This window comes from Megalobrama amblycephala, linkage group LG24 (assembly GCF_018812025.1).
Source record: "Megalobrama amblycephala isolate DHTTF-2021 linkage group LG24, ASM1881202v1, whole genome shotgun sequence".
NCBI lineage: Eukaryota > Metazoa > Chordata > Actinopteri > Cypriniformes > Xenocyprididae > Megalobrama > Megalobrama amblycephala.
The window spans coordinates 19,212,454-19,240,453 of NC_063067.1; the positions used below are offsets into that span (position 1 = coordinate 19,212,454).

General features: G+C 37.5%; 1 protein-coding gene across 3 annotated transcripts in view; it reads left to right on the forward strand.

Moving 5' to 3' along the window:
* The window catches only part of adcy6b (adenylate cyclase 6b), a 103,139-nt gene that overhangs the window by 9,316 nt on the left and 65,823 nt on the right, over positions 1–28,000 (forward strand). For all 3 annotated transcript variants that reach the window (XM_048179210.1, XM_048179207.1, XM_048179209.1), the window contains one exon: positions 1,698–1,812. The gene's annotated coding sequence lies outside the window, so the exon portion shown is untranslated. The remainder of the gene's footprint in view (positions 1–1,697; positions 1,813–28,000) is intronic.

Below are 28,000 nucleotides of genomic sequence, written 5' to 3' on the forward strand. Positions count from 1 at the left end.
TAATAGTAATAGGCCTTGGTTTTTGTTTTTAAAATATGCAGGTACCAACATTTTTAGCTTGTATCTGTTTTAGAACATGCCTCATTTATATTAAGTTACTTATCCCAGTCAGTTTTTTAAAAGGCCCCTCTCATTTTCCAGCAAAATGTCATAGGGAATTTAAATATGCATTAAAATATGCATAAATATGCATATTATTTACATACAAATGCATTCATAAAATGCATAAATGCTTCCCATTTGTAACCTATCTTCTGTGCATTCAAGAAAAACACTATAGTTAATCTGTAAGACTGCTCTGTCATAACTGGATGTCATAGTTTAGGTACAAGTATATTTTTGGTTAAATTGTCTGATTTGATGTTTGAGGGCTGTAATTACAAATTATTTCTGCTAAATTGACATTTTCATTTATATTGTCAAAATCTGATTCCCGTATTCCTGCTGTAATGTGTCATGTGATAGGTCTTGATTGTAATGAGGACAGGGATCAGAAGTCCATAAGGATCAACTACATGCAACACACGGCGAGAATATTAAATAAACACATGCAACAATTCATTTTTGCGTGATCAGTCTATATATAATCAGTATCAGAAGGGAGGTTGAACTACATTGACTACAGTTAAATTATATAAGCAATTTGAATATGCCAAACGGTCACTGTGTGTCAATCAGAGATCATAGCTTTTGAATACACTGACACTTTGCATCACAATTGTTAAAAGACTTAATAAATTGCAAAATGTTTTGTGAATTAATCTGATTACTGCACTAATGTACCATATGGTAGTGTTTCCCTGGCTGCTCTAATTATTTCATTTCCTGCTTGTTTCATTGAGCAGAAGACTCCAACACCAGCAGAAGCTAATGGAAAAGTTAAATCAGGACCAGGCACTGAAAAAGCTCACTTGTGCATGAATTAACAATGCAAACAAACACATCTGCCTGATGAGAAACAGCTGGGAAACCAATTGCACTAATGCATTTGGTGCCCTATAATGGGGAACAGTGAATTAAAAGTGAATTAAATGTTTTCTAAATCCTATGTAAGTTAATGATAGATAAAAAAAAAAAAATCTGTGTTTTGACCCAAATGTCATTAAATTATTTTAACATTTTCAATCGAGACCACCGATATAAGTAGTCCAAATACTTTTATACACCAGTTCCAGTTTTTTAATTAGATTTTTTTTCACACCTTCTCTTTGATGCATTCCAACTTTTTCTTTGAATCATTCACTCAACTGATTCATTTAAACATGCTGTTTCATTCAGCAGCGAAACAAGTGATTTTCTCTACAAATGGATCATTCACTCATCCTGCGATTCACAACATGCAATTCTGATTTGACTTTGTTTCAAACTATTTTAGTTGGCAAAGCAAAAATACACAACGGACATGGCAATATTGCTGTAAAATGTAAATTTCTCAATGTTTGCTTCTTCTTTATTGAACTGTTTTATAAAAGCAAGATCTCATTCGCTCATGTCTCATAGCATCACAACACTGGTTCAGTCTGTTCTATTGGTTACCGCATTCATGCAGTGATGCTTTTGTTATAGCACTAAGAGGATTTACCGGTCCGTTGCGATTACATTGTTTTGTATCTTTCACAGCACTGGAAGATTTTCACACAAACTCCCTGGGAGTCTTGATCTAGATAACCTCTCTCTCTGTCCGCTTATCTCTCCAGGCCTGATCCCACTGAGAGTAAATCTGTTCTGCCCAATGAGGTCGGGGATGGTTGCCTTCACAGCAGCATTACTGTCCTGACAATAGCATGATGCAGAACGCTCCACAAACACAAGGTGAGTCAGCTTCCACGCAGTCATAATGGGACGGTACCAAAACTGAAGCAGTGGGGCATGAATAGGGACCCTTACCCTCTTCAGTTTGTATTAAATCAGCATGCTAACAGAGGCCCAAGGCTGCCCCAGGTTGTTTGGACCTCTCTCTGGACTCCATTATATTGGAAGCATGTGCTCTTTCTTCATTCAACTTTGTCCGCTGTGGCTTTTAGAGCTGCATATCTTGAGGCCATGCTACCGCTGTGCTTTCTTTCATACACTTAATACACATGTTTGCAAGTGGGCGAGCTTGAAAACAAACAAGGCCACATTCACTCACATACCTTAGCTGTAACAGGAACCATAATAGTTGGAATTATTTAATAGTAGTACATCAGTCCAAAAGCTTAAGACTACATTGAAGATTTTAAATTTTAGATTAGGAGGTTTTGGCTTTTGAAAAAGAATATGATGTAAAAAAAATAAATCATTATTGTGTTGATTGAAACACAGGATGCCCAGATGTTTAAAAATTCTAGGAAATATTAAGTCGAGTACTAAGAAATTCTATATAAATTTGTTAAAAATGATAGCAGAAGCATTTTTACTAGTGGTCTCAGACTTTTGGACCCCTGTTTAAAACACTGAATAATTACATTCATGTAATGACCAATAACCAATATGGTACTTCCAAATCCAATATCCTAAACCTGTTTATAAACAGATGAAAACAGAGTCTAGATATAAAAATTAAATCAGGTATCAGATGAACAAGAGAACAGCCTGGAGGGAGAAAAAAGTGAGAGGAAAAAGCGTTAGAGCTTGAGGTGAAGAAAATCATGAGGGTGAGTGGAGGGACAGAAAGTGAGGATGTCACTCCATCTCAGCCTAAGCAATGGAGAAAGACGGTACATGTTTTTTTGTCCTGTTGATCTATATATAGCTTTTCTTCCACTCTACTTGCTTTTCTTCTGCTGGGTGCATACAGGCTGCCTGGGAGTAGACTGATGGCCCATGAGAAACACAAGGGTGGGCTTGGGTAAGGTAGAAGCCTTCACAGGGCCTAAACTATGCTGTATATAGATATATATTTGATTTGATTTGGGTTTTTTTGTTATTGGTTAATGAGCTTGATCTATATATATCTATATATATATATATCATATATATATATATATATATATATAACTGATATATAGCATCTGACCAGTCAACCTGAATTTGGTAACTTCTCATTTGTATTCCAGATGAGAACAGGGCTGGATACATCAATACCATCAAACTGATACCTCATCCCGATGAGAACTTCCTGTCCTCATGTTATCTCGCAAAGTTTCATCTTTCTTTCTCCTTCTTTAAATAACAACTCACTGTTTATCTAAGGCAGTCTGTCTTAATTACACACTATAACCTGAATTCACATACATCTGGTGACTGTACCAAGGACACAATTCCTATCAAAGATGAGTTCCTATATGCGCAGGGTGATATAAATAGGAACGGCATCTTGTATTTCAACCACAAGCAGTGAAAGTGGAATATGGACACCAGATTGACGCAAGTCACCCAAATTAGATATATGAGAGTTAAACATATTACAGTTAAAGATGTATTCTGGCCACACAACACGCATAGCAGCACTATGGCATTTACCCCTACTGATCAAGTGACTTGACTGAGCAACTATATATCAAGACAGCAAGAAAGGTTATAAAAGGCAACCTGATCTACAATACCCATGCTTTAATTTACAGTTATTCATTTAGCAGATGCTTTAGTCCATATAGTGCAACTTTTCAATTGAGTACTAGAATAGCACAATTGTACAGCATAAGAGTAAGTTCTGGAGAAAGTTTTGGAATTAAATGCAATTATATTAGGCTATGAGTTCATTTAGAAGTACTAATACAATTGATTAGTACTGCACAGTTGACGCAGTGAACACGCATGCATCGTGCTGCTCACGTGAACAGCGTCGGCTAATACTGAGCTGGCGTTCGGACGTAAACACAAGCACTGCACTGCGTAGAAGACTGACAGTGAAGAGAAAAAATGGTTGAATAAAGTAAAAAAAAAAAAAAATGCACACAAAATGTATTCTCATCGCTACATTAAGGTTAAACCAACATGGACTATTTTAATGATGTCTTTACTACTTCTCTGGACCTTGAATGTGGTAATTCATTGCTTTCTATGGGAGATTAAAAAAAAATACTCTCAGATTTCATCAAAAAAAATCTTAATTTGTGCTCCAAAGATGAACTAAGGTCTTACAGGTTTGGAACAACATGAGGGTGAGTAATTAATGACAGAAATTTCATTTTTGGGTGAACTAACCCTTTAAGGTTGAACCATTGTATGTCATGTGGACTATTTTAACGATGTATTTACTACCTTTCTGGGCCTTGAAATTGGTGTTGCTGTCTATATGGAGGTCAGAAAGCTCTCAGATTTCACCAAAAAATAATTTGTGTTCAGAAGATGAATGAAGGTCTTACGGTCAAAAATGTCAGATATTAACCCTTGCATATATATATATATATATATATATATAATGCATAATTTTAGACTTTAACAGAAATGTTTAGTACATTTTATTTGTCTGATTTTTTAAAACTTCAGAAACTATAATGTACAGTACTAGAGCACTACATTCCAACTTTTATTCCAGCTTCCCATTAAATAGAAAACAAGCATACATTTCCATAAAACTGTTTAAAGGACATGTCTTCACCTCTAAAAACTTTGCTGGTTTATCAAATTTAATCAAGGCTTTGCACATTGATGCTCCATTGCACGCACACACACAGACACACACACACACACACACACACACACACACACACACACACACACACACACACACACACACACACACACACACACACACAAAGCACTCCTCTCCTCACGGGACAGGCTTTTAGTGCTCTAGTCTCATGCAGTATTTAATTGACCCCACACAGGAAGCCCAGCGGTTCCAAATGCACTCCTTCCCCCAACACAAAAGAAACACCATGAGCGCCTGCAAGTATGCCAACAGCTCCACTGTGATAAAACAAAAATCTATGCATATTCCACATAAATCTGCATGATAATGAACACATTTTATTTGGAATGAAATGAGGTCCATTTCAAATGAAACCGAGAAGTAGTTACAACATCAGCTGTGTAAAAAAGACATTCTGGCCTCAATAAGTGACAAAAATTCATTCACACTTTGTAGAACATGTCCAGCCTCCTTCATTTCTGGTAAAATATGTTATTTTTCCACTTATATGAGATTCAGATTTTATTGTGTTGAATAAGTTATAATCAAAAGCTTTTTCAGACCACACTGCTAAACTACACAAAATATTCATAGTTTTAAATCTGTGGAACATTCACTAAACACACCCTTTAAGCATTTTTTTTGTGTGTGCTAAAGGATAGAGAAGTGCCTGTACTCACTCAGTTGGAGGTGTGGAGAGAGTGCACACTCTCACAGCTAGCTGGTCATGGTGCCCTCCCTCTCCAGGGCAGAAGTGAAGTGTACTGTAGCATCAAACTCCGGTTCCCTCTCTTATTCCCCCTCCCCCTGCACATTAGGCTGTATCTATCTCATATTCTCTCTGTCTTATTCCTTTTTCTGATCCCTCCCCTTCTCTATTTCTCTCTCTCTTCACCCCACTTAGTCCTTTAGGTCTATGTGTTCTCTCATTTTTCTCACATCACATTGGCTCAGTTTAAAGACTCATGGCATGAGTAAATTCATGTTATAAAGGTTATATATCAAAAGTAGATCCTTTTTTAGATTTGCCAAAATATCAAAGTTTATAATTAAAAGTCAGATATGAACCAATCAAATATGTCTAAGACCACATTCATTTTGTGGCTCTAATACCAAGTGTCTTCAACCTTTTTAAGACACTTAGTGATTGAATTATTATATTGCAAAGACATTAAAATAATAATTTGTGATATGTTAAGTCATAATCATGTACATTATATTTTTCATATAAATACCCATACTTCTTAAAATAATAAAATATATTGAAATATATGTAATAAAGGAGGGACATTTTTGCTTCAGAAGTAAATAGATGTAAATAAATAAAAAATAAATGTTGTTCAATTTATGCACTGTAAAACTGAACAGTGAAATTAATTAAATGAAATGAGTTTGTTTCACTCAAATAATAATGAAAGTTCATTGTACTTAATAGAAAAAAGTTGTGTAAACTCAAAACTTCATTGTAGTAAGCTGAACTTAACATGATTGAGTTGAGGTGCAGCAGATTTCTAATTCCCAGCATGCTTTGCGCCAGACTGTGTAAATGAATGCTGAAATTAAGTGTTATTTTGTTTTTGCACAAGATTACAATAGGGAGACATAAGTTAGTGTTTAATGTTGTGTTATGTTGGGATTTACAGTGGGTTCTGTTATGTTTGTTTTGTAGGGTTAACATTGTGGTGAAGAGTAGAGCCTGAGATTAGGTTGAGGATGGGTTGCAAAACTTTTAAGACCACATATACTTGTTTGATTATTATATACATGCAAGTATATAATGACAGACTTTTTGATAGTTATATTGGCATGTGTTATTTGCTATCTAACATTTAACCAAGATCTGAATGTGATGTTTATGAACTATAATTAACATTATGATTAGTAGACTGAGGCTGAGAACCGTGGGAGCGAAGGGATGTTGGTGATGTGATTGTTAATGAGAGACACCTGTGCACCACACTGGCCTTGCTTCGCTTCCACGGCTCTCGGCCCCGCCCCACTTGTCACAAAAATTTTAAGTTCTACCAGAAAGACTCGGGAAGCAAAGAAATGTTTATTGAATACAATTTATTGAACAGTATGAATGTAAATATCAAAGAATGATAAAGTTCTTTGGCGTAGGCCCCGTCCATAGTACAATCCGGAGGGTAGCAGACGTTTGCAGATCCTGCCTGAAGATGAAGGCAGGGGCGGAGCCTACCCCTGATGTATGGACAGGGACCGACCTGGTGGTGGTGGGGAGGATGGGGGTGAACGCCGGCGATGGTATCTGCAAACACAATAGTGGGTGGGAACAGAACTTATATACTCAGGTGACGTGTAATGATTGGTTAGAAAATGAGCAATGACGTGCATTAGAGTCTTCCGGGTAGAACTTCCGCTAAACGCTCCCATTTCTAACTTTAAAAAAAAAAGTTAGTTTACTTAAATGTATTGACGTAATAAGTTTCCTCAAATGTTTTGAGTATTCTAAACATATTCCCCTGGTTTCACAGACAGGGCTTAAGCTAGTCCCAGTTTAAGCTAGTCCCAGCTTAAGCTAGTCCCAGCTGTTTTAACTGAGAGCAACTTGCACTGACATATCTTAAAATATGTCAGTGCCAGTAATGTTTTTTTCTAGTGTACATTTATAAAAGCTACTTAAATGTCCTAATTGAACTAAAGCCTAATCCTGGCTTACACTGTAAAAAAAAAAATCCCCCGTAAAATTTACGGTAAAATAACAGCAGCTGTGGTTACCAGAACTTTACCATAAAAATACAGTAGCAATGTTTTAGGTTTTACAGGACAGCACTTAGTTTTCTGTCTATTTTATAGTTCATAACCGTATAATTTAAAGGTTTATATTGTAATAATTATGGTTCATAACTTTTTATTTTACACGCTGTAAACATTTACATTAAAAAAACGTATTTCATTAACTGATATAATCTTAATTATTCACCGTATATAGTACGGAAACTTCCTGTAAACCAATTAACTTTTTTTCACTGTAGCATTTTTACAGTCTTTTACCATTAAAATCATGATCATTTTTTCAGGCTAAGCCCTGTCTGTGAAACCGGGCCATTGAGGGGCCAATGGGGTAAGAAAAAAATATTTTTCTGAAAACATATCTGAATGTATTATTATTGTAAACGATTCTTCTTTAAGCAATTTATCTAGAGTGGATATAAAGATCTACACACCCCGTTAAAAAATGAAAGAAAGAATAATCATATCAGAACTTTTGCACCTTTAATATAAAAACTAAAACAAATGCAATGCCACTGAAAACTAAAGTGACATATTTCAGAGAAAGACAGAATAAAAAATAAAAACTTAAAATAACCTGCATAATAATAACTGCACACCCCTGAACTAATACATAGTTAAGGCTCCCTTTGATTTTATTATGGTTTCAAAACTGTCGAGAGTTTACTGGAAAACGGGTCAGATCCGATGACAGTTCTGTGGTTTGGGAGAGAATGTTAGGCTGCCAGGTGTCTCTTTTTTTATGTGTTTATGTCAAATATATGAACGTGTCCCATGCGTAGTCAGTCTATTGTAGTGAGATGGGGTGGTCTCAGATGTTCTCTGTGCTGCTGAGCCTAGAAATGCATGGCAGAACATTCTCCATCAGACTATGACAGTCCAAAGCATTTTAATCTTACTGCTGCAAAATACTCAGAAAGCAGAGAAATCACAAATACACTAACACACACATAGACATGCTTAGCTTACCCAGAGCTGTGCTGCATGTACTAATGCCAAAAGAGAAATTCTGTGCAGTAAACATTTTTGCAAAAGAATTAGACAAGCACTGCAGTTATGTTTTTTATAAACAGATGGTTCCACAAAGTCATATTGTTGTCCTGAACAAAAGAATACAAAAATAACAGGGAAAACTCAGAGGTGCAAACTCAAGGTTTTGTATAATTTAAAACAAACAATGTAATGATATAAAATGTAAGTTATAATGTAACATTCTGCATTATAGGTTAAAATTGTTTGTATTTATTGTATTAATAAGAGCAAATAAATAATTATATAATTATATAAAAAATATTTTAAACTAATCTTAAAGAGCAATATACAATGAAACATGCACCTGAACTTTGAAGCCTATATAATTTTAAAATATATAGGCTATATCAACTTATTTAATGACAATAGATTAGGAAAGTGATCAAATGTATAACAAAGGTGCAGTAGATAGCAGATGGTGGTTCTCATATAACTTTTAATTTCCACTGTCCAGTATATCTAAGATCCATAATAGATGAGGACATGTTGCTCTGAACAGTCAGGCATGGAGAGCAAAGGAGGGGGCCCATCAATTCGAGTTCCATATGAGTGGTGTATGTGAATAAAACATGAATAGAGGCTTGCAATCCACAATGTTATCAGAGCAGAGATGGAAAGAGAGAGAGAAGGCTAAATTTCTGGCAGGATGTTGGCAGCCCTATGAGCTCATTCAGTCCTTGTGTCTGTCAGTCTGTCCCTTAGACTTGCTCACTGACTTGAACCCTCTGGCATGCATTATGTATGAAACCTCTTAAGGGCTTGAGTTTGGAGTTTAAAACTTTTTTGAAACTGAGGTCTGTGACAACGGTTTTCTTTAGTCATTGCAAAAGCAATAAGACCAAGAAGACCTCAGGTATAGTAAATCCTTTATTTCTGTAAATATAATCAATTTAATCTCTTCTGAATCTCATTTAGAAAGCACTGCTAACTGCAGGTTTGAGCAATAGAAAATTAATGTATTTTAAAGAAAAAATTAGTGTTGTCATATATATATATATATATATATATATATATATATACACACAGTGGGTGCGGAAAGTATTCAGACCCCCTTAAATTTTTCACTCAGATTTATTAAAAAAGAAAAACTGAAATATCACATGGTCCTAAGTATTCAGACCCTTTGCTGTGACACTCATATATTTAACTCAGGTGCTGTCCATTTCTTCTGATCATCCTTGAGATGGTTCTACACCTTCATTTGAGTCCAGCTGTGTTTGATTATACTGATTCGGACTTGATTAGGAAAGCCACACACCTGTCTATATAAGACCTTACAGCTCACAGTGCATGTCAGAGCAAATGAGAATCATGAGGTCAAAAGAACTGCCTGAAGAGCTCAGAGACAGAATTGTGGCAAGGCACAGATCTGGCCAAGGTTACAAAAAAATTTCTGCTGCACTTAAGGTTCCTAAGAGCACAGTGGCCTCCATAATCCTTAAATGGAAGACGTTTGGGACGACCAGAACCCTTCCTAGAGCTGGCCGTCCGGCCAAACTGAGCTATCGGGGGAGAAGAGCCTTGGTGAGAGAGGTAAAGAAGAACCCAAAGATCACTGTGGCTGAGCTCCAGAGATGCAGTCGGGAGATGGGAGAAAGTTGTAGAAAGTCAACCATCACTGCAGCCCTCCACTAGTCGGGGCTTTATGGCAGAGTGGCCCGACGGAAGCCTCTCCTCAGTGCAAGACACATGAAAGCCCGCATGGAGTTTGCCAAGATGGTGAGAAATAAGATTCTCTGGTCTGATAAGACCAAGATAGAACTTTTTGGTCTTAATTCTAAGCGGTATGTGTGGAGAAAACCAAGCACTGCTCATCACCTGTCCAATACAGTCCCAACAGTGAAGCATGGTGGTGGCAGCATCATGCTGTGGGGGTGTTTTTCAGCTTCAGGGACAGGACGACTGGTTGCAATTGATGGAAAGATGAATGCGGCCAAGTACAGGGGATATCCTGGACGAAAACCTTCTCCAGAGTACTCAGGACCTCAGACTGGGCCGAAGGTTTACCTTCCAACAAGACAATGACCCTAAGCACAGCTAAAATAACGAAGGAGTGGCTTCACAACAACTCCGTGACTGTTCTTGAATGGCCCAGCCAGAGCCCTGACTTAAACCAAATGAACATCTCTGGAGAGACCTAAAAATGGCTGTCCACCAACGTTTACCATCCAACCTGACAGAACTGGAGAGGATCTGCAAGGAGCAATGGCAGAGGATCCCCAAACCCAGGTGTGAAAAACTTGTTGCATCTTTCCCAAAAAGACTCATGGCTGTATTAGATCAAAAGGGTGCTTCTACTAAATACTGAGCAAAGGGTCTGAATACTTAGGACCATGTGATAACGCAGTTTTTCTTTTTTAATAAATCTGCAAAAATGTCAACAATTCTGTGTTTTTCTGTCAATATAGGGTGCTGTGTGTACATTAATGAGGAAAAAAAATTAACTTAAATGATTTTAGCAAATGGCTGCAATATAACAGAGTGAAAAATTTAAGGGGGTCTGAATACTTTCTGTATATATATAATAATTAAACACTCGTTTTTTTCTTCAAAAATGTATATATAGTTCCTACCTCAAAGTAATATCAAGAGAAACAACTGTTCATGCTGCATCTAAAATAAACTACAAAGAAGCAGAAGACATAATGTGGACTGAGTCAGGTGTTGCATAACGTGTTTGTGTTGTTCTACTGTCTCTCAAGGGAACAAACACATAGTAAACAGTGGGGAATTAACAGTGAACAACACTAGACAACAAGCAATGACTGGACTGTTTAGTGAAAGGGAGAAATTATCTTAATTGCAAAACAAAAAACAGATACCATTAAGACAACCATCTTAACACTATTCTAAACACTACTGCATATGGTTTTATGGTCTAGGCACTGACATAATGACTCTGAGGCTGTCATGCATGGTTGATTCAGTTTCACAGATTCAGGTTGATGGACATGTCAGCTATAGCACAATCTTTGTGGTACACATATGTCAAGACTGATACTTGGCAAAACTACAAGTGTGTGTGTGTGTGTTTGTGGGGGGCACATCTTAGCAAAACGATGGTTGAATTGTAAATAGTACGCAGACTACTTCACGTCTCTCACTTGCTTTTAAAACATAATAATGCATTGCTAGCATTATGGACACACTCTGTCTCACACTCACATTCTGTCCGAATAAATGGCCATAGGTAACATTCATTTTTAATGTTACAGGTTTGAATCGGACTCGTGCAAATTCATCATTGACAGCATTCACAATGCACTGGTGAAAGGAAGGATTAGATTACCCTATTCCTCATAAATAATGGAACAGCACTTTTCACATTGTCATTTAGGACTCATAGAGATAAAGCTCTATTATAAGCTGATCCAGTTCTGCTTACAAAATCTCGCAAAATCAAAAACTATATCTATCTATCTATCTATCTATCTATCTATCTATCTATCTATCTATCTATCTATCTATCTATCTATCTATCTATCTATCTATCTATCTATCTATCTATCTATCTATCTATCTATCTATCTATCTATCTATCTATCTATCTATCTATCTATCTATCTATCTATCTAATCAACATTTAAGGTAAAAATGTATGTTTAAGTGTTTTTTTGGTGGCCATTTATATACATATTTGTCACCATTTATTTTAAGCTTATGTAAAGTCCTGTTTTCAAATGCATTTTTAAAAGACCAAATATTCTATTAATATGATGTCACAAAACTGCATGTAGAATAATTATACAAGAATTAGAAAAATGTTAGATGGAGTAGCATGTCCAACTGAAGTTTTCTGCTGTTGTCTCGGCATGTTATGTTAGCTACACAAGAACTGAGAGCAAAAATGTACAACATCTTCCAGTCTGCTTCCCATGATGCTTTAGTGACAGAGAGAGTCAATATCTTTGGTTGTGTGAGCACAAGGATACTGTAGCTCCTCTCGTTTTTCACTGATCTGGCATTTTGGATGGGAACAGGACTTGCAGTGCTCTCTATTTTAGATTGAACTATTGACTCTTGAAGCAGGTTATATCAATGTCAAAAAGACAAAAGACCGGTCTCTCTCACACACACATAAAGACTTTTTTTAGACTACCAGATTTCATACATGCAAGTCCAAAAACTCACCTGCAGCCTACACTGAAAAGATTTGAAGTAGGATTTACTTGAAAAGCTATACAATTTTCACTTAAATTTAACAGCATGTTTTCAAGTAAAGGCTACACATAATTTTTGGTGGATTATTAATTAAGTAACACTTATAGAAAATAGCTACTATAATTTCAATGCTAATTTGTATCTCATTTAAATTCCTAAGTAATGTTTACAATAAGTATTTTTTTTTTATATATATATAAATTACTACAATTAATCTGCCAAGCATTAATACGGATAATGTTTCTAATAAAAATATCTGACCATAAGCCAATACAACTGACAGTCATTTTACGTAAAAAATATTTTTATTCAATGTCTGAATTGTAAATCAGGGTTGCTGCACATTTTTTAAAATCAAATTTAAGGCTGAATGATTTTAAATTAAATCATTATCAACAAAATCCATCTTTGCAATGCAGAGGTGACAGAAGCGGCATGAGAAGTGGCACTGATGTATATACACAGCATTTACAATTTGTCTACATAAAATTTTATTCAATATTTAAATATGAAATTATTTCTAATTTTAACTTTTTAATTAAAATGTACTTTAAATATGAAACTAAACTACCAGTAGGGGGCAGCAAGTCACTCTTAATGAGTGAGTCATTCATCAACCGATTTGTTCAAACGACTGATTCATTCAGAAATGATGCAAGTGACCGTCTTTAATGAATAGGTCATTGAATCATTAATAAAACTGATTACGGTTATCCCTATTGCTTGTACACTTTTTTCTACCACATCTTTTCCTTCCCTTCGCCTCTCTATTAATGTGCTTGGATGGAGATGTTATATTGTTATTTACTTGCCCGGAAAAGAAAATGGATTTTTGTGTTGTAAATAAAATTTATTCTGAGGCAATATTCTTATCAGTGTTCTATCAGCTTTGACATATTTAAATCTGCATATTTGAGATATTTACCACTGAGGGCATTTTTTTTATACCTTTATACAGGGCTTTTTTATGTTATTAAATGTATGCTTCATCTTTCATTTTAAATTCCTAAATTTGATCAATAAATTCTACAATAATACGACACTATGGAGCTGTTACCAATAAAATTAAATCATTTACACTGAAAAATTACAACTGCATTAAATAATGTTATGAGATTGTTTGAAAAAAATTAATATACATATAAGAAATGTTGGAAAGACCGATACTTTTAAACATGAAACTAAACATGAGACCATCTTATTGAGTGAGTCATTGAGTCATTCATTCAAACGATTCGTTCAAACGGCTGATTCATTCAAGAATGAGGAAGTTCTTTATGAAGGCGGCATTGAATCTTTGACTCAACCGATTTGTTCAAAACGCTGAATCATTCAGTAATGAAAACACGGCTGAGTGTTTCTGTGAGATGCACGATGGTTCTGCTGTGATCTTTGTTTGGAACTATTTTCGCTGCTGAAACGGAACAAAAAAGTCAATATTGCATCTAAAATGTAAGTGATCTAATTTTAACTACTTGTTTATTCAACCGTTGAATGAAATCAGTCACATTTTCAATCGCGGTGGTAGAAGACAACACTCTTCTTGGTCGTGTGATGTTGCTTAACTTTAACTATATCATATGTTATAAATATAAATACTCCACGTTTGAATTTTTACTGCAGTATGTTATAACTGAGTTTGTGTGTGCTGCGCTCATTCGTTTCCATTTCTCCTCGAGAGACTGCGCAACCTTGTTACCGTCAGTACATTCCCCGCTAGAAATTTTACATTCCCAGAACATTCTCAGAACGTCCTCACTGGTGTTAAGGACGTTGCCTAGTAACGTTCCTAGTACGTTCAGAGACGGTCACGATGTGGGGTTCATTTAAGATTTGGGGGACGTTATTTGGCGGACCTTCACAAAACATTCAGGATGTTCTCTGAACATTTAGGTAACCATATTTTATTTGGAAATGTTCTTAGAATGTCCCTGCTGCCCTTGTCAAAAAAATTAATTGAAAATCAGAGCTGAATTGACTAACAAAAGTGGCTGTTCAAACAAAAACTAATTTTTCTTAAATGTCTTACAAAAAAAAAAAAGCTCTTTACAGGTATTTCTTGGATTATTATTATGAAACCTTTTCTTTAAAATGCAGATCTCTGAGCTAATGTCACTACTGTATCACTGCATCAGCAACTACACAGTTACTGCAGCCTTTAAATAAAGCAACATGCAGCAGAACATCAGTGTTTCTGGATCATCATTGACTGAGGCACAGGCTCTACTCTTCAGCACAATGGTGACCTCACAAAACTCAGATAACAGAAAAGAACATTAAATACTAACAGATCTCTCTACATCTCTGCATCTTCACTTATTACAAACCACTCTGAGTTAATTTCTTTCATACAAAACTTCTTAATGAGGTGTTGATGTTTCATTAAAATGTATAAATTTCACCGTTATGGAGGTAAGCACTTGCTTTAGTTGGGCTCCTGACCCTTGATGTTTTAACTTGAATTTTTTAATTGTTGTAACCGTGTGTTTCTAAAGCACATCTGTTACAAAAAAAAAAATAAAAAATCTGAGGAAAGAAAAAAAAATCTGATTACATGGATTTGGTTGCTCATTGTTGATGATTTCATCATACAGTGGCTTTATTCACTGATCTCTGATTATTGTATTTCTCTCATGTTGTTGTAGCCCTATGATAATGCATAAAATCCTGTACTGCTTTGATATTTTGAAAGATTGTATCATTGTGCAGAAATTACTCTGACAGGATCATGCAGACTCACACAGACATCAAGATTCTGTGTATGAACCTCAACAATGGTGACAAAATTTTCAGATAAACAGATCAGTTCTGAGCGTCACAAAACAAGCTACTAAAGTCACAAAAAAGATTTTTGTTTGTCACCATTGTTGAGGTTCATATGCTGATTCATGATATCTGTGTGAGTCTAAAAGGCACTGCTCAAAACGAACCTTTAATTAATACAAAACTAACAGTTAATACACTCAGAGTTTAGACTCTGGAGAGGATCAGTGAATCTCCATCATTAAATAATCAAAATCATCTGATCAGAATTTCTCTTGTAATTTTTGAATCATATAAAGCAAATGATCATCTCCATAAGGGTGACTTCAAACTTGATTATTTTCTATAAAACAACAAACAACCACGTAAAAGCAAAGACTATAGAATAACACAAGACGTGTCACTCGTATTGTTTTGAATGGGAGAAAGTGTAACGCGCAATATGGCGGAATAAGTCCCGCCTTCTAAAGCCAAGAGCCAATCGCCGACTGGTAAAGTCATCGCGTCACCTCAGCGGCCGTTAGAATCGCCGGTTTCTATAGAAACAGTCAGACGCGCGCCTCCGAAGAGACGCGCATTTAGGTCTGCGCATGCGCATTAGCTTGATCCAGCCTGAAAAAATACAGGTTTTTTTTGTCATGATTCGACCGTTTAGAAACTAAATTTATGAGTCGGTTGTTGTTAGATTTCATTGGTGATTTCAAATATGAAATTTAATCGTAAGGTTGGCGAACAGTTTTGGAGAATCTGATGTTTCCCCATTTAAAGAGATAGGAGCTGCATGATGCCCAGGATGCCCGAGAGGTGTTTCAAAGATGGCCGCCGAGTGAAATGACTTGTCTTAAAGGGACTTTGGTAAAAGGCGACATTCTCGTGTCCTTGCACAACGTTGCCTAAAAGTTCTCTAAAGGTGAAGAAAATTCTGAACCTTTACAGAACATTAGGGACGTTCTCTTTTAGTAATCCTCTTTTGGTAATGAAAGTGCTGCAGTTCAACGTTCCTTATATGACTTTAGGGGGACGTTCTATTTTGGTTATTTTATGGTCACATAAGAATGTTACAAAGAGGATGTTTGGGACATTAACTGAACGTTCCCACACGGTCCTCTGTTGGTCATTTAATAACATTCCCGATATGAATTTAGGGAGACGTTCTATTTTGGTTATTTTATGGTTGCGTGAGAATGTTACAAAGAGGACATTCAGGACATTCTGGGAATGTTTAGGAGACTATTATTATAGGACGTTCTGTTAACTTCCCAAATGTCTTTGTAACGTTCGCGACCATAAAACAACCAAAATAGAACGGCCCCCTAAACTCATATTGGGAACATTATTAAATGACCAACAGAGAACCGCGTGGGAACGTTCTGTTAATGCCCCAAAAGTCCTCTTTGTAACGTTCTTTTTTGACCATAAAATAACCAAAATGGAACATCCCCCTAAAGTCATATAAGGAACCTTGAACTGCAGCACTTTCATTACCAAAAGAGGAATGTCCCGAATGTTCTGTTAAGGTTCGGAATTTTCGTCACCTTTAGAGAACTTTTAGGGAACGTTGCACAAGGTCCTGAGAACGTCGCCTTCTACGTGGGTTATTATATATTATTATTTCGCTCGCCACTTACACTAAATGTAATTAAATCTGAGTCATTCTCGTTTTTTGGTGACTCCATAGTTTTTTAAGCGTTCAAGTGTTAATGTGGAGCCCTGCTGCAACTGTTCTTTTCATCTTCTCTCTTCAGCTCTTTACATTTTGCGCACTAGTTAGCTCCCTTTCACGTGACAACGAAGCGCATTGAAAGGGAGATTGACGGCTATTAACCAGCCTAAAGTCTGCTTTAAAGTTAAGAACATAAAGATGAAGTTTAATTGGTTGTGTGATAGAACGGTGGACAGGTCACTGTATCAGCTCACAGCTGGCACATAATAATTAGTGAACGTTTTGTAGAGAAATGAAAACAGGTCGCACCTCAACGATTATTTGTACTTGGACAAATGCTCCCATATATATTTTGAGGTCGCATGCATTAAATTTAGGGAGCATATTTGACCAAAATGGTCGCAATTTCGAGCCTTTCTAATACAATATTTTTCCATATGTGTGTCATCGTCATATTCTTATAAAATAATACCTGAGATTGAGAATTATAAGCACTTAGAGCTATTGTGTTGTGTATGAAATAAGGGTATACTGAATGGATTTTTTGTGACACCATAAGGCAAAATTTAGTTAATGCTGCCCTCTGGTGAACATTTTGAAATAGTGCAAACTACACTCTTTTTTTTGCTTGTGCTTGCTAAAGACAGGCTCCATGAAACCTGGTAGAAAATAAAGAAAATGAATGATGAATTAATCATTTGTAAACAATTAATCAAATCATGAAGCAAATGGATCAGTTGAATCAATCAAATTCTATCAATGTGTAACAGAGTTTAAACAATGTTAGTTAGGGTGACCATACGTCCTCTTTTTATACCTAAAAAAATGCATCCGGCTGGAATTTCTAAATTGCCCAAAATGTCCGGGACTCATGTTTTGATCGCGTAGTAGAGTTATGTCTTGACGAGTATTTATGTAAACACAGTCAGTTATGTCTTAAATGAAACTGTTGGGAAAGATATCGGATGCATGTCAATAGGATCTGTGCATTAGGTCTTGAAGTGAAATCAGCCTAATACAAACCTGCTGCTGTCTGTCAAACAACAAAAGAAAAAGAGAAAATCACTCACTGCTCTTGACTGAATAACTTTTATAACTTTAGTTTATTATGCATCTTATGAAAATGTATATTTAATTCATGTGAAGACTATGCTGTTTTAGTTTTAGCCTACATTTGATTATGCAATACTTGAACGCTATAAAACTGATGGTCAAGTTGTAATGATGCTTTCCCAGAAAGAATGTGAAACAATTAGTTCAAATTTTAAGTAGTTTTAAATAGTTTATAATTTAAATCGATTTTACACACTTAAAACAATATCGCATCGCATAACGAATATTGCATGGCAAATCACATTTTTCTTCAGTATTGCCGCTCTAGTGGGAACATAGCAGGGGCTTCTGTGTACACAAAACAACTTTAAACATGTCTTGCAAAGACTTTCATGCCTACTTGATTGGTAATCAAGGACTGTTAGGAAAGATTCGATCTTCAGGAAAGTATGCTAGAGAACACAAGGTGTACTGAAATGATTTTTGACTGAAATAGTTATTATTTGTTATTAATCTATTGTTGAGGGCCAAAAGTTAAATGGAAAGGATGTATTACTTTATGTATTAAAGTACAATAACATAGTTGCAAGGTTGTGAACGTATTTGTCAAGTATTTAGGTAGCACCCCGTCCTCCTTTTTGACAACAAAAAATGGTCACCCTATGTTAGTTAAATTCATGCATAAATTGGCTAAACTCGCCTTTTGTTTTTGGTCGTGTTTGTCCCAGGTATGTGTTTTATTCAGATTTGTCATGTTCTGTGTTAAAAAAATTAGCCTTAGTTGAATGTTAGCTATTAGCACACGTGCTGTATGCTCTCGCATGTGCTAAAGTGTGTAACTGTGCCATTTTAGGGCTGCTTTCTTCTCTCTCCTTATTTCATTTATACAAAATATGTAAAATATTGGTCACTTGAGTTAATAGTTTCTTTGTATTAATGTGAATTGACTATTAGTGTTTTATATTTTATTTTTTTAAATTTTATTTAGAATTTTGTCCACTATACAGGTGCATCTCAATAAATTAGAATATCATGAAAAAGTGATTTTTTTTTCTGTAATTTAATTCAAAAAGTAAAACTTAAATATATTCTAGATTTATTAGACAAAGTATAATATTTCCAGACTTTTTTGTTTTCATTTTGATCATTTCAGCTTGCTGCTCATCAAAATCAATAAATCTGTATCTCAAATTATTAGAATATTTAATTTCAAGTTCTATTAAATTACCATTCTCAGGGTATAAATACTGGGTTTAGGTCAGTAATCCCAACAGCAGTCATGGGGAAGTCTGCTGACTTGACAGTTGTCCAGAAGACGATCATCAAGACCCTCTACAATGAGGGTAAGCCACAGAGGGTCATTGCTGAAAGAGCTGGCTGTTCGCAGAGTGCTGTGCCAAAGCATATTCATGGAAAGTTGACTGGAAGGAAAAGGTGTGGTAGGAAAAGGTGTACAAGTGAAAGGAATGACCGCAGGCTTGAGAAGATTGTCAGGCGAAGCTGATTTAAGAACTTAGGAGAGCTTCAAAAGGAGTGGACTGAAGCTGGAGTCAGTGCATCAAGAGCCACCACACACAGACGTCTTCAGGAAATGGACTACAACTGTCACATTCCATGTACCAAGCCACTTCTGAACCAAAGACAACGTCAGAAGCGTCTTACCTGGGCTAAGGAGAAAAAGAACTGGACTGTTGCTCAGTGGTCCAAAGTCCTTTTTTCAGATGAAAGTAAATTTTGCATTTCATTTGGAAATCAAGGTCCCAGAGTCTGGAGGAAGAGTGGAGAGGCACAGAAACCATGTTGCTTGAAGTTTCCACAGTCAGTGATGATTTGGGTGCCATGTCATCTGCTGGTGTTGGTCCACTGTGTTTTCTGAAGTCCACAGTCAACGCAGCCATCTACCAGGAAATTTTAGAGCACTTCATGCTTCCTTCTGCTGACAAGCTTTATGGAGATGCTGATTTCGTTTTCCAGCAGGACTTGGCACCTGCCCACACAGACAAAGGTACCAAAAGCTGGTTCAATAACCATGGTGTTACTGTGCTTGATTGGCCAGCAAACTTGCCTGACCTGAACCCTATAGAGAATCTATGGGGTATTGTCAAGAGGAAGATGAGAGACACCAGAGCCAACAATGCAGATGACCTGAAGGCCGCTATCAAAGCAACCTGGGCTTCCATTACACCTGAGCAGTGCCACAGGCTGATTGCCTCCATGCCACGCCGCATTGATGCAGTAATTCATGCAAAAGGAGGCCCAACCAAGTATTGATTGCATAGAAATGAACATACTTATCCCATACTTATCTCATCTAATTTATTGAGATAGTGAATTAGTGGGGTTTTGTTAAATGTGAGCCAAAATCATCACAATTAAAAGAACCAAAGACATAAAGTACTTCAGTCTGTGTGCATTGAATTTAATTAATACACGAGTTCCACAATTTGAGTTGAATTACTGAAATAAATGAACTTTTCCATGACATTCTAATTTATTGAGATGCACCTGTATGTTCACGATCACTTTGTAAAAATGTGTAATCAGCAAAGACTTTCATGCCTACTTGATTGGTAATCAAGGACTGTTAGGAAAAATTAGATCTTCAGGAAAGATATTGAGTCTAATATATCTCATCCTGCTGACTTGAATCAACATCGATTCACTGTATTCTAACCAACCTTTTGGTCGTGTTTGTACCATTTTTGGCTGTCAGGCCCAGTAAAGCAACCTGAGTGACCATCCACCTGATCTCAGTGTGAATTACTCCATCCAACACACACACACAGTCACATTTGTGCCATGGCTCATTGTTTCTTCAATCAAGATGGTATCTGAAGTGGCCGAGGGTTCATCTTAAAGTTTTTGCTGGAGTCAGGTGGACCAAATCTTGTACCGAAACTGCCAAAGGTCATCTTTTTGTTGAAAAATGAAGACGAGAAACTTTATTCACTTTTTTTATATATTCACTCAGTAACTGCCTTTGAAGAATTTGACACAGTTTGCTTTCAACACTTTCTAGATTTTCTATTTTATTCATTGTTTATGTGTACTGATATGCATGTTTTGATGACTATAACACTCCAGTCTGTGGAAGTAAAGGTAGAGGATGGGGTTTGTTGAAAGTACCAAAGTCATTACAGTTCTACCAGAAAGACTCGGGGAGGTAAGATAACGTGACAACCATATTTATTAACAATCAGCAAGCAAAATGTTGTAAGAAAGTTCTTTGGCATAGACTCCATCCGTAGCTCAGATCCGAAAGGATTGCGGACTCTGCATTTCCTGCCTGAAGATGAAGGCAGGGGCGTAGCCAACCCTCTGGGAGGTATGGACAGGGACCATCCTGGTGTTGGTGGGGAGGATGGAGGTGAAGGTTCGCGTCAGCATCTGCGGACTCAAACATGTGTAAGCAATCTTTTATACTCCAAGTGCAAGATAATGATTGGTTAGCTCTAAAATAATTGGTGACGTAACATTGAGTCTTCCTGGCAGAACTTATGCTAGAGCTTTCATTTCAGTGGGTCCGATGTTCAGAGTGATGTACATGTGCTCATAGACAGTCATGCTTCCAATTCAGATCCATTAGTTTGTGAGGGCCCGTCCACTAGTCATGAATCAGATGCCTCAGTAGAGCAACAAGGTGTTTTTTCGTCTACCCTATTTCCTAACACACAGCCCCCAGATGTAATCACTGCAATGACAGACATAATCAGCCAAGTCGGTCAGCAAATTGCTGATAGTATACCCTGCAAACAAGCCTGCACTGGCCCTTTACGGGCCCACCTAGGGCTAGCGTAAGGGCCCCCAGCAGGCTGCCAGCACAGGGCCCCTGAGAATTTGCTCATTGGCAAAATGTTGACCCCTTAGCACTGGCCCTGCATGGGCAGCCCTCATTTATCCCCCAGGAATCCCTAACTGGGCCCACACAATTAATCTACAACAATAAATCTGGCAGCACAGGGTGCCACACAATTACCATTCATGAAAATAACGGTTAATGATCATTAAAAAAAGAAATGGTCAATGACTAGCAGGGGCACCTGCCACTCAAATCATATTCTGTAAAATGTAAATCTCTTTGATTCTGACCACTACATGATGATTGAATCATCAACTTCATCTAACCAAAATTTCTCTTACAAGTTTTGCTAAAGGGCAATTCCACGCAAAGGTCATCTTTACCATGGAAAAAAAAGTTTTTACCAAAAGAACAAAACCCTTTTTAAATTGTCCATTTAGGTCTGTAATATACTGTATTAATGTGTTCTAAGAGAAATTTTAAGAAAATTGCCTTGTTTATCCACAATATATAGGTAAGCAACAATGCTTAAATTAAATTTTCAAGACCAAACCATATTTCATGCTTTCCCCTTTTTTAAACTTTATTTTAACAGTAGGCATTGTGTAGAAAGATGGAGGCATTCCTGAGAAATAAATACATTCATTTAGTCATAACAGCACTGCCTAATGAATTTATAAGGGCTGGAATAAAGAGGTCAGTACGCTTCAGTGCTCTGTCATGTCCGTAACGTTTTAAAGGTGCCATCATTCAGTACATGGAAAAGACATACAGTGAGTCTCAAACACCATTGTTTCCTCCTTCTTATGTAAATCTCATTTGTTTAAAAGACCTCTGAAAAACAGGCGAATCTCAACATAACACCGATTGTTACGTAACAGTCGGGATCATTAATATGTACGCCCCCAATATTTGCATATACCAGCCCATGTTCAAGGCATTAGACAAGGGTAGCCAGTATTAACGTCTGGATCTGTGCACAGCTGAATCATCAGACTAGATAAGCAAGCAAGAACAATAGCGAAAAATGGCAAATGGAGCAATAATAACTGACATGATCCATGATATCATGATATTTTTAGTGATATTTGTAAATTGTCTTTCTAAATGTTTCGTTAGCATGTTGCTAATGTACTGTTAAATGTGGTTCAAGTTACCATCGTTTCTTACTGTATTCACGGAGACAAAAGAGCCGTCGCTATTTTCATTATTAAACACTTGCAGACTGTATAATTCATAAACACAACTTCATTCTTTATAAATCTCTCCAACAGTGTAGCACAGCCTCAAACTCATTCAGAATCAAATGTAAACATTCAAATAAATACTATTCTCACAGGAACTGATGCATGCATGCAGCATGAATGATGAACACTTTGTTAAGATCCATTTTGAGGGTTATATTAGCTGTGTGAACTTTGTTTATGCTGGTTAAGGCAGTCGAGAGCTTGGGTGCGGGGGAGCGCGAGATTTAAAGGGGCCACGCACTGAATCGGTGCATATATAATTATGGTTCAAAATAGGCAGTTAAAAAAATTAATTAAAAAAAATCTATGGGGTATTTTGAGCTGAAACTTCACAGACACGTTCAGGGGACACCTTAGACTTATATTACATCTTGTTAAAACTGGTTCTAGCACCATTAAAGTTTATGTCATATAACAATTATAAATGCAAATACCATGAAACTTTATATGCAAAGCTAAATTATGTTAATGCTTATTAGGATCAACAATTCATTTCACTACTTTGCTCTGAACAACCATAATAAGTGTTATGGACGTGACCATTACGGACGTGACCGTTATGGACGCTTCATATTAAATCCTATGCATATGACTTTATTGCTTCTTTATATTGCTGTGATCTGTTTCAGGCTTACCATATATCAGAACATATCCAATCAGGCGCACATGAACCAATCTTCTCTTCCTCTTGCCAGTAACAGAACGAAATATGAACATCAAAAGGTAGGCCTATATGCAGGGGCGGATTAAGGTGGTCAAGGGCCCCTAGGCTGCTCTTTGTATGAGGCCCCCCCTTAATCATTATGCTTTACTGGAAAATGTATAGTGCTATACATGGTCCACATGCAAATAAGGTTAACTGGCATACACACACACATTGAGACAGCCAATACTAGAGTTTTTCTTCTACATTCCTTCAACTGGTGGACCACCACAGTAAGAAAATTACCACCACCACATAGGTAAAATGGGAAACTGAAAATCATAATCATATAATATAATAAACCAATATTTAATACATGGTCTAATCAGCGCTCAAGCCCACGAATAAAACTTGGCACCACGCACCAGCAAACGTAATTATTATGAATGTGTAGTGAAAAAACAGCAAGGAGACTTTCAAAACATTTTAATAATTTATTGATAATGTTTTCTGTTTTCGGCTGCAAAGATGAAGAATACGATGCTGATTCCATCCTATCTGCGATATGCATGTTTCATACATAATCTGAGAATATGTATTTTTCATTTGAATTGGTTTGATTAAAAGTAGACATTTCAAGCTTTCTATAGATATATTTCTCGTGTCTGTGAGGGAAGTACGGTTCATGTTTGTTACGTGCTTAAGTTCACAGAGACGATCAGAACGCTCATCCTGGTTGTTTTCACTTTACAAAAGCACAACGTTTTCTGTTATTGTGAGTTTACAGAGATAAAAGTAGACCCTTTATACTTTGTATTACTCTGTATGACCAAAATGACGAAGTATTTTAAGTGATCGCACCGACGCCTCCATATCATGCAGTGAGCACGCTCTCCACACAAGCATGGATACACGCCTAAATAGCATCTATCCCTGCGTCTCAATCAGCTCCCTAAGTCGTGAATCAATATATCATGTAAATGAATGTGGCTGATTCCCTGATCAGTGCCCTGACTACTGAACTAGCCCAGCAAGCAATTTTATGTCTAAAAGACGTCTAATAGCCGTCAAAACACAGTGGGGGTCAGGACCCCCTGGGGGTCGCGAGATGATTTCCAGAAATCAAAAATAAATAAATAAATAAATTAATGATTAAAAATAGCAGATTTTATCAAGAATTGTAATAAAATACTAAAAATAGTAGTTAAATTAAAAACAAAAACCATGCAAATAAAAAAAAGCCAACAACCTTTCGATTTTCCTTCCCCTCGACCTTGACTCCTGAGGTGATCACGACAGATTAACGACATATTAGCAACAGCATCAGTTGCAGCAGGCACTACATTTAAACGTTTTATTCAATTCATTACTTTATATAAAGTAATACTTTTGATTTATATATTACGTTGCTCACGCAAGTGGCAAAACATTGAGACATAAGCTTTATGTTAAAATCACAAACATTTTAAAGTAAAACTTAAAATAGACAAAAACAGACGACTCTTGTCTTTTCCTTCCTTTTAAATCTTTTTACAAGAAATCCCTCAGTTCATAAAGAACTTTGTTTTTCCACCTTCATGAAGAGACGAGTGCTATCTTTATGTCTCCTTGTTAACCTAAATGCCAGTGCCCATTTCCTTGCTTTACCCGAGGCATAAAAGCCATGTTGACTGTGTAACAGAGACTTTAAATTATATGCATCTATGGTGAAATTAGTAGTTTTTCACGTCAATACCTGTTTATTTTAAAGCGAACAGCGAACAGTCTTCAAATACATGAGTTAGCATTTGCCTTAGCAGTGCAGCACGCTTTCAGAAACCCTCCTTCTTCCCCAGCTCCACCTGTATAGATCTGCTACGGGTAATTCATGTACGCTATATTTTACAGTAGCAGTATTTTTTATATATATATATATATATATACATATATATATATATATATTTTGACATCAAATTGACGTCAGTTTTTTTGACATCAGGCTAATAGGTCCTTAACTGAACTGCTCATAATCACATCATTATATCTATAGGCCTCAGATGATTGGTTCCTGCTGTATTAGTAGCCAAAGAGCTTGCATGCTCAGTCTTCAAATACATGAGTAGCATTTGCCTTAGCAGTGCAGCACACTTTCAGAAACCATCCACCTTCCCCAGCTCCACCTGTATAGATCTGCTACGGGTAATTCATGTACGCTATATTGTATAGCAGCAGTATTTTTATATTTTATATATATATATATATATATATATATATATATATATATATATATATATATATACATCAAATTGACGTCAGTTTTTTTTACATCAAATTGACGTCAGTTTTTTGACATCAAAATGACGTCAGTTTTTTGACATCAAAATGACGTCAGTTTTTTGACATTAAATTGACGTCAGTTTTTTGACATCAAAGTGACATCGTTTTTTTGACATCAAAGTGACGTCGGTTTTTTGACATCAAATTGACATCAGAATGCCTTAGCAGTACAGCACGCTTTCAGAAACCCTCCACGTTCCCCAGCTCCACCTGTATAGTTCTGCTACGGGTAATTTATGTACACTATATTGTACAGCAGCAGCATGTCTTACTTGCTCACAGCAGCGTGTCGTGTATGTATTGGCAGTAGCAAATCCCGAACCTGCTCTGCAGCAGCAATAATCAACAGCAGCAGCAGTAATAAAAGCAGCAGCAGCCATAGCCAAACATATCAACATTGTCATACCCATTACATGCCAAACACTCAGAGAGTTGTCATGACAGAACTTTTATTCAGCAAACTTCAAATGAATAATACAAATGTAAATAAAAACAAAACTGTACCTATCCTGATTGAGAACAAAGATCAATGGCTGTCTGGCCCTTCTGGCATCCCATACCCCCATATCTGTCGCGTGCTGATCGGAGATAGTTCTTTATGTATTTGATGATGTCAGATTAAGGTAAGTACACATAGAGCTGTGGTACAAATGAGACCGGACAGTGACCGTGTGTGAGTGTGGGGTTTTTAAGGTGGTGGTGATGGCAGAGTTGATGACGTGCAGGTGGCGGTGATTAGTACCCTGGTGATTGTGTGCGTGGGTATTGGATGGAGGTGGAACCTGACGTGTCTGTGACAGTACCCCCCCTCCCACGGCCCGCTCCTGAGGGCCGAGGGCCCCGACATCGTGGTGGTCGTCCTCTTGGGCGTGGGGCAGGTCTGTCAGGGTGGCTGGCGTGGAATGCTTGTAGAAGATTGGGATCGAGGATATCGTTTCTAGGCACCCATGAGCGCTCCTCGGGGCCGTAGCCCTCCCAGTCGACCAGGTATTCAAGTAGACCACCATGGCTCCGGGAGTCCAGTATCTCGCGAACCTCGTAAGCAGCACCGCCGTCCAGGATGAGTGGAAGGGGGGGCTCGGCGGCTGCCACGTCAGGTTCTGTGGAGGGAGAAACAGAAGGGTGGTGAGGTTTTAGTAAGGAGACATGAAAGGTTGGATGAATCTTGTATTGAGGTGGAAGTTGCAAACGATACGTGACGGGATTGATCTGTCTGGTGATGGTGAATGGGCCAATGAAGCGAGGACTCAGCTTCTTGCAGGGCAGACGCAGCCTGATGTCCTTGGTTGACAGCCAGACCTTCTGCCCCGGTTGGTAGGATGGAGCATTGGAGCGCCGAAGGTCTGCTGTCATCCTGCGTCTGCGCAGGGCTCTCTGCAGTTGATGGTGGGCTGAGTCCCATACCCTCTCGCTCTCCCGGAACCAGTAGTCGACTGCGGGGACATTGGAGGGTTCCCCGTCCCAGGGGAACAGCGGGGGTTGGAAACCGAGTACGCATTGGAAGGGTGTTAAACCGGTGGAAGGTTGGTGGAGAGAGTTCTGGGCGTACTCGGCCCAACTCAGATACTGGTTCCAGGAGTTCTGGTGGCCAAGACAGAAGGTACGCAGGAAGCGGCCAATCTCCTGGATCTTCCGTTCTGTCTGCCTGTTCGTCTGAGGATGGTAGCCGGATGACAGACTGACGGTCACACCCAGGAGAGACAGGAAGGCCTTCCAGACACGGGAGATGAATTGGGGCCCTCGGTCTGATACGATGTCTTTGGGGATTCCATAATATCGGAAGACGTGGTTGAACATGAGCTCAGCTGTAGTTAAGGCGGTAGGTAGACCTCTCAGGGGGATGAGACGGCAGGCCTTGGAGAATCGGTCTACGACCATGAGCACACAAGTGTGACCATCCGATGCCGGGAGATCCGTGATAAAGTCAACTCCCAGGTGTGACCATGGTCGCTCAGGAACGGGCAGCGGAGAGAGCTTGCCGGCTGGCAGGTGACGAGGGCTCTTGGCGATG